Raw genomic sequence first — 7,500 nt, 5'->3', positions numbered from 1 at the left:
GTGTGTATTTGTGTGTGTTTGCATGTGTGGTGTAGCTTGAGGTATGGAGGCAGAGTGAGCGCCTGCATGTCCGTCTCCACCTGCAGAGGCAGAATTGGTCACAGTTTACTGGCTTGGTAACATTCGGTGCCCTCAGGGTGTTTGCAGCAGGTGGTCCAAATTGACAGAATGACTGTGACAAACACATAGTGTTCGTACTGCTTTAAAGTACATAACATCTCAACATCACATAGGACTTCTGCTTTTCTTTTTTGTAATTTGTAGATATTGTGGTCGGGCTTGTCACTTGTGGTTAGTCTGAATAGATGAGCAGTTACTTAAAAAAGGAGAAAATGTGGGTGCAAATTAAGAGGTAATTTGCAAATATGTAAATATTTTTGTTCCATATGTTTCTCGAAAATCTGTGCTATAATTATTGCTGTGTTTTGTGCACTTTCAGCTGCATCATTTGCACACACACCTGCTGAGATAGCAGGTGCTTCAGATACACCCAAACCAAATAGCTACCTGCAGTACAGACTCAGTCTGTTTTACACGTCAACCTGATTCTATTAGTAAAAAGTGTTACTGTCTATACTTTTGTGTAATTCAACAGTTTTTTAGTAATTTACTCAAATCAAGCAAACCATTTATTTTTTAGATCTTATTTTATTTGTACTTTATTTATCCTAAACCGTCGGCATTGCTTCAATAAAGATTGCATTCAGAAGCAACTTAAATAGCAGCACTGACACGAAAACAGGCTCCTCTCGTGTCATCAAATGTCCGTGGTACAGTTCATACCCGGCCCACTGAGCCTCTCCATCCGTTCCAGGTCCTGCATGTGCAGGACGCTTTGGTCGTGACCCACGTTTAGGCCTTTTTATTGGAACCAGACGTGGGTTTCTTCTCCAGCTTTTGGGGTTTAAGGAGCTGCGGTCTGTGCCAGCAGGCGGCTGTGTGACAGAGCCTGACTTGGATTACTTTTGGAAATTGAGAATGTCGGCAAAAAAGTTTCCTCGTTTGAAGGCGGCAGACAAAACCAAGTTGAATGAATTTACAGTAATAAAAGGTAGTATAAAATACTTTTATATTGCTGCCCGTCACAGATGTGCGCGGATGTGTGTTTCTGATTATGCTGTTATTTTAACATCTGGTTTTCTTTACTAGTAGGTTATTTTTCTGTATCAATTTTTGCATTAATAATGCTCCCATGATAGTACATTAATATCAGTAATGTGTAAATGGTTGGTAGACAGAAGCAGTCACTTTTCCTGACTCATTGACAAGTTCTCAGGTAGACAAACTCCTCACCTCTCCCTCCCTTTCTTCTTCTCTTCTTCTCTTGATATTTTTGTCTCTCTCTGTTGCTCTCTTGCACACACACTAAGGTGGTCAGTGTCTGGCGTATTGACAGACAGCCGCTCACACACGTCTTGCTCTGGCCGTGCGTGCGCGTGTGTGTGTGTGTGAGGAGTGTTGACAGACAGTGTGTGGGTCTGTGACAGAGGGTGTCAGCGCGGTGTCAGGGAGATGTGTTTAGTGTCACACTCTGCTGACCTGATCTCCGGTCGGACTGTCCACTCCGGCCCCGCTGTGGCTCCTTACATAACCCCCGCTGTCATTCACACGCCGGCCTGAAGGGATCCTCCAGGCTGCGTGCACACACACACGCAGTCACTTTGTGGCGTGCACGTGATGTATAGGCATCCACACTCACAGTCACTTTCCCTCTAAATCGAAAAATCAGGTGCAAGACTTCCTCACATTGACTCTTTAGTCTTCTCCTCCTCTGTAATGTATGCTATGACATAAAGCAGAAGTTACACAAATGAACAGTATGTGTGGAAATAGTCAAACAAAGTGTCAAGCTTTAAGTATTTTGGGAGAATAAAGTATGCGGCCAGCGTGTATCCTTGTTTTTCCCCAGTGAGCTTCAAGACACCTACACAATTTGTACAACTTTTATGAAGAGTTTGACTCTGCTCTGAACTCTGACATTTGCACCATGCTAATGAATGTGTCTGTATTAGCATGTGGACATCTCTGTGCTGGTGTGCAGAGATAGTGTTCTTTCAAGTCCTGCTATTCAGCACACACATTGGTGTGTGTGTGTGTGTGTGTGTGTGTGTGTGTGTGTGTGTGTGTGTGTGTGTGTGTGTGTGTGTGTGTGTGTGTGTGTGTGTGTGTGTGTGTGTGTGTGGTCGAGAGTGAGTGACCCTGTGTGCTGTGCTTTGGCCTGTGGTTATTTGGAGGTCAGTGCTGATCTGGTCTCTGCCTGCGGGAGTGGATTACCATCCTCTGCCTTATAGAGACCTGCATCCACTTAGCTGACTCTTCTGCAGTCAGAGGGAGAAGTTTCTGCCTTCCTTTTTACTCTTTTTCTTTGTTCACCACTATTTTTGGGAACACTGTATATGAGTATTATCAGTATTCTCCGTACATACCACCACATCCAAGTTATTTTGGTGAAAGCGCTCAAAAAAAGAAGAAGCTTTTATCAGTGACTTTCCTCTAAGTCCTGCTTTAGTCACCTTTAGCCTATGCCTTACATGGAGGTCGGATATTTAACCTCAGGATAGATTGCAGTGCACTGCATTTTATTTAGATTCTTAAAGTAATCTACTGTAAGATGTTTTACTTTTTTTTGTTGTTGTTGCTCTGGTTAAAGTTTTAGCTCTTCATATTGTAGTTTCAAGTATTCCTTATTGTGCTATAACTCTTACTGTTGATTCTGCATCTCTATTTTCCTTTTTGAGTCAGTGGTAAACTATTTAAAATATTGGGAAATCACTTGTATTGCGTATTATTTAAATTACTTGACTGTTATTTTTAGTTTGTTTTATAGATGTCCTTCCTCAAAAAAGCGACAAGTTCGAAAGAGTAGCAAACAAAATATAATTTATGGGATAAAGCATGCATCCTTCTTCAAGTTATTATACTCTGTGTGCTGTCAAATCTTTTTTAACTATTTTCAATATTGAAAGTGGAATACATCCAGTGTAGGAAGAAAACCACTGGAGAGCACTCCTAAGAGAAAAGGGACTTTTCCTGATAAATATTTGGGAATCTTTTCACAGATACTATCAACGTCCTGTTTCTTAGAGCCCATGGGAAGTGGAACATTTCTTTGGTGTATAGGCTGAGGTAGATGGTTATTATGACAGGCACGGATTGAATTCTGCATAGCTCCACACCCGTGAGGAGTGGACATCAAAGCAACTCTCACCAAAGCCCTCTGTAATAAAAGAGGAGAAGGATATTGATTACCAAGGGTGAACATTAGCAAATCTCTTTCTCCCTCCTTTTTTTCATCTATGTCTTTATCTGTCCATCATTTCTCTCCCTCTCTCACCATCAGATTTGCCTCCCTCTGCCTCAACTTATGCTCTCTCCCTCCCCCATCCGCCCTCCATCCACCCCTCTCCCCCTCTCTAATCATTTATTTATTGCTGATCTCTTTATTCTCCATTCTTACAGTTTAAAGGACGGTCCACACTGTGACTGTCGGACACTCCTTCGCTCGCACAGGCTGTTATCATCATTCCTTTACACCCTTTGCCGAACCCTCCTCTTCCTCCTCATCACCGCGGAGATACCTGGGGGCGGGCGGGGTCACTCTGGTCCAATCTAACGCTGTATTGATTCCATTAGATAATTAATGACCCAGGCAAGGGCCAGGGAGGAGCAAAGAGGGGGTTAGGAGAGATGGGGGGGTGAGGATGATGGGAGAGGCGAAGGGGGTGGAGGAGGGAGAGGGGGAGAAGGCAGGGACAACAAGGCCCTTGAGAGTTAGAGAGAACCTTGGGTTGGGAATGATCCAGAGTAGTCAAGGTCAACCGCAGCCGGCGCTCCGATACGGAAGCAGAATGCCGAGCGAGTCAGAATATGGAATACTGATAGAAAGAGAGAGGGGGTGGGGGGTTCTTCATGTCCAGCAGCTGTCGATTGATCAGCGGCTGAAAAATTGTGCATTAAAAAGTCTTTTGACTTCCAAATCCTGAGGTCCAACCAGGGCCGTAATGCATGATAAGTAGTATTCAGCCCTCCAAGCAGAATACCAAACTTCATCTCCCTGGATGCATCAGACACTCATTTACAACTACTCAACAACATGAAAGGCAAAGATAGAAAACTAGCTACATCAAATATTCTGTCCGTGTTATTTCAAACCATGTTTTCTACATTTTCCATGGTATCGAACGTTCTCAGTTTGATAAAATATTATTCACAGGAATAACTTACATCGCTGTTGGATTTGTTCTCCACTTTTACCTTTAGATAGAGTAAAGACATGTGGGGGTTGGAAGGAGAGAAAGAGCTGTCTACAAACTGTTATCAGAGGCGCTTTCACTTGATTGAACACTGAAAAATGACCAGAGTGACTGCTTTATACAGTTTTGTTGTAAGGTGGAAGCTGATGCAAGATTTTCCAGCTGCACCAAACGTTCTCAACCATCCAAATCTGCTCTCACCTAGCAATTCTTTGTGAGAAATGCTACTTGATTGTGTATTGGAGGTGTGGCCGATTGATTATTTTTAGCATAGATAAAAAGCAAATAAGAGATTAAATAAAAGTGTTTTTTTTCAGATATCTCCTTCTCCATGAGGCATTAACAGTGCAGGCATATTGCAAATGATGACAATATTATTCTATCAATCACTTGAGAAGCCTATGACAGTTTCATGCATGGGTCCCAAGTATGAAGTTAGTTTCAATTAGTGACGCGTTATAATCATCAGGAGCGAAATTATTCAAAATTATTTGGCCCAAAGGACATTATGATATTAAATACGAAACAATTCCCACTGTATTTCTTCACACTGTTAACTGAAAGACAAAGTGATATATGTTTGATATTCTTAAAATGACATTGATTTGATCTGATTTTTCTCAGATCAGTTAAGCCTCAAAATGTGTCAAAATTCAGAAAAATCCTCCTTACTGAGACAAGCCTCTCACCTTCCCTCTGTTTTAAACTGAACATTGCGAAGGCCCCGCCCTGCTCTTCACCTCTGTATGATGGCAGTGTGCATATGGTCTCCAGTGGGCCATGAGAGTTCCTCTGCCTCCACATTCTCAGTCTTGGCCAGCCTCTCTATGAGCCCCAGGGGTTGGGGAGATGAGGCATAAAACAACCATGTCTCTACCTAGGGGAGCTGGTGGCATGGCACTGAGGCTATTGTCTGTCTGCGTGCTGTTTGACTTAAATGTGTTCATTTGCCTGATGCCCCTGACTCCCTACGGGGAGGGGCGGCACGCGGAGAGGAGGGGCACGCTAACGAACCTCTGACAGCTGGAGGCCCTAATTAAACGTCCCTGCTGAAAATAAACAGAGTGAGAGCCAAGCATGCAGCCAGAGAAAAACGCACGGCAAACAGCGACTGCGAGCGCTCGCCGCAGTGCCCTCCGCTCTGTTGCTGCTGAGACCGTGCCAAGAGAGCATGGCTCTATAGGGTAGGGGTCTCAAGCACACACTCTTATACACACAACATACACCACACTTATGAATATGTAGCACTGCAGCAACACATTGCAAACACCTGCGGTCACACTTGATACAGGTTGATCCCTCCAGCTGTGGGCGCTGTATATTTTTACCCAAGTGCTTTCAAAAGTCACACTTTCCTTTCTCTATATATATTTCCCACTGTGCCGTTACAGAATAAGTCGACTCAGCTCTATTGAGCGAATTGTTTCACACTCTGTCTAGATGACACTTCTGACATTCAGCCTGTTGTGCTGCTAGCTAGCCGGAGCATTAGCAGTCAAAGTGGCGGGGTCCATTTGGGTGAGTGCATTAATGGGCCGCCCAACCTGCGACAAGGTTATGAGGTTGATTGAATAATTACTGTGGAGGCCCCTGTCCATTACGCCCCTGTGTCTGCCCAGATAGAGGGAGACGCAGAGAGAGATCCAGAGATAGTTTGAGACCGAACGATGTAGGGAGAGATTAGATAAGCACAGATAGGGTCAATTAAGAGATAAACATTAAGGTATGGAACGAGTGCATGTGTGGGTTTGTAAGGCAGTGACAATTGAAGAGTAAATTGTTTCCTGCCTTGTTTTTCCCTTTGATCTCTCCGTCGGACTGTATGCAGCCTAATTTGGCATGTAGTGCATTTATCCAGGTGAGGTAGAGAAGGTGACAAAGGTGAAGTTGTTAGACAGAGGTGAGCTGCCCTCTCCTCGACCCTGTCTTCTCTTCAGCAGACTCTCTGAAAAGAGGACTGTCAATGATGCGGGCTGCAAGCTTGAGAGGAAAATATATAGGTTTCCTATAGTTGAGTGAAGCCTTAGTGTTAAACATAAACCTTGGACAAAATATTCTGTCAATGAGAGGACCATGGGAAGAGGTTAAATGTAAGGCTGGAATATTAACTAGATTGATCATGTATCTTACTGACTTAAGTGCGCAATCAATTTTTAAGTAAATCATCCGAATCCCATATAATACAACTTTAAAGAGCTACAACAACCTCTGATGTCTGGACATACATTAATCAACAACAGAGCAACCGTTTCAAAAGTCCAGAGACTTTAATTAAGCCTCATGTAAATAATAAAATACTGGTGTTTTTTTGCAGAGAAGTTATATTTATCTATGACTGATTCTTTTTAATTTAGATTTTACTTTATTCATTGCCCTGCCCCAGATTTTGTTTTATAATTAAGTACTTTTAAAACTGATTTGGCTTGCACTTTTAGTTTACTGTCAAAAGGCAATTGTTAAAATGCTATCATGTAAAACTAAGATGGTGAACATGCTATATATTATACCTGCTAAGCATCAGCATGTTGTCATTGTGAGCATGTTTGCATTTTGCAATAAGCTGTCAGGTCTAAGCATCACTTTGTCTAACAATAGCCACACCGAGTTGCTAAGCAAAGCTGTAGACTCGTAGTGTAGTTGAGCATTGAGTACACTTTAAAGGTCCGTTGATGCATGTTTTCTGATCAAATGTTTAATTCTGGATTAAGAGATATTGGCAGGAAGTTATTCATATTATAAACTCTTTGTCAGTTCCCATTGAGGCCAAACTTTTCCGCCTTAACTTCTGAAGATAATTGAATGACCTAATCTCTCCTTTCAACAACTATTCTGTCTGTGTCAAATCCCTCATTGACTCTGCTGCCTTTGAAATTGATCCAAGACGTTTTCATGCATACATTTAATGTTTGCTGTTTTAGCTCAGATTTGTAAAATCATATCTGGCAAACCTGCGTAGCTTCTGCTGACCCCTCTTAGCCAAGGTCAGCATAGCCATGCTCAAACTCTAGACATAATCCATTTTCTACTGCCCCAGCAAAGCTCTGCTGACTTGATTGTGCTGACCCAGGCGGGCCAAAGAAAGAATGAGTTAAAGAGTAAGAGGCAGCTAGAGAGAGAGAGAGGGCATCTCAGGCCCAAGGGCATGACACTGCGGTGCTCGGGGCCACGCTAGCCCTTTAAATGTCAACACAGCACAGAGGAGAGGGAGGGAGAGAAACGGGTGAGGAGCAGCGCTCTGTTTGAGGAC

At 43.0% G+C, this 7,500-nt stretch overlaps 1 long non-coding RNA gene across 1 annotated transcript in view; it reads left to right on the top strand.

Moving 5' to 3' along the window:
- LOC104956819 (uncharacterized) overlaps window positions 1-7,500 on the top strand; it is a 9,718-nt gene that overhangs the window by 1,394 nt on the left and 824 nt on the right. The gene's annotated exons all lie outside the window — the stretch shown is intronic.

This window comes from Notothenia coriiceps, unplaced genomic scaffold, assembly GCF_000735185.1.
Source record: "Notothenia coriiceps isolate Sejong01 unplaced genomic scaffold, NC01 NC01_scaffold00026393, whole genome shotgun sequence".
Lineage (NCBI taxonomy): Eukaryota > Metazoa > Chordata > Actinopteri > Perciformes > Nototheniidae > Notothenia > Notothenia coriiceps.
The sequence above is the reverse complement of the archived record's forward strand: the minus strand, read 5'-3'. Positions and strand labels throughout refer to the sequence as shown.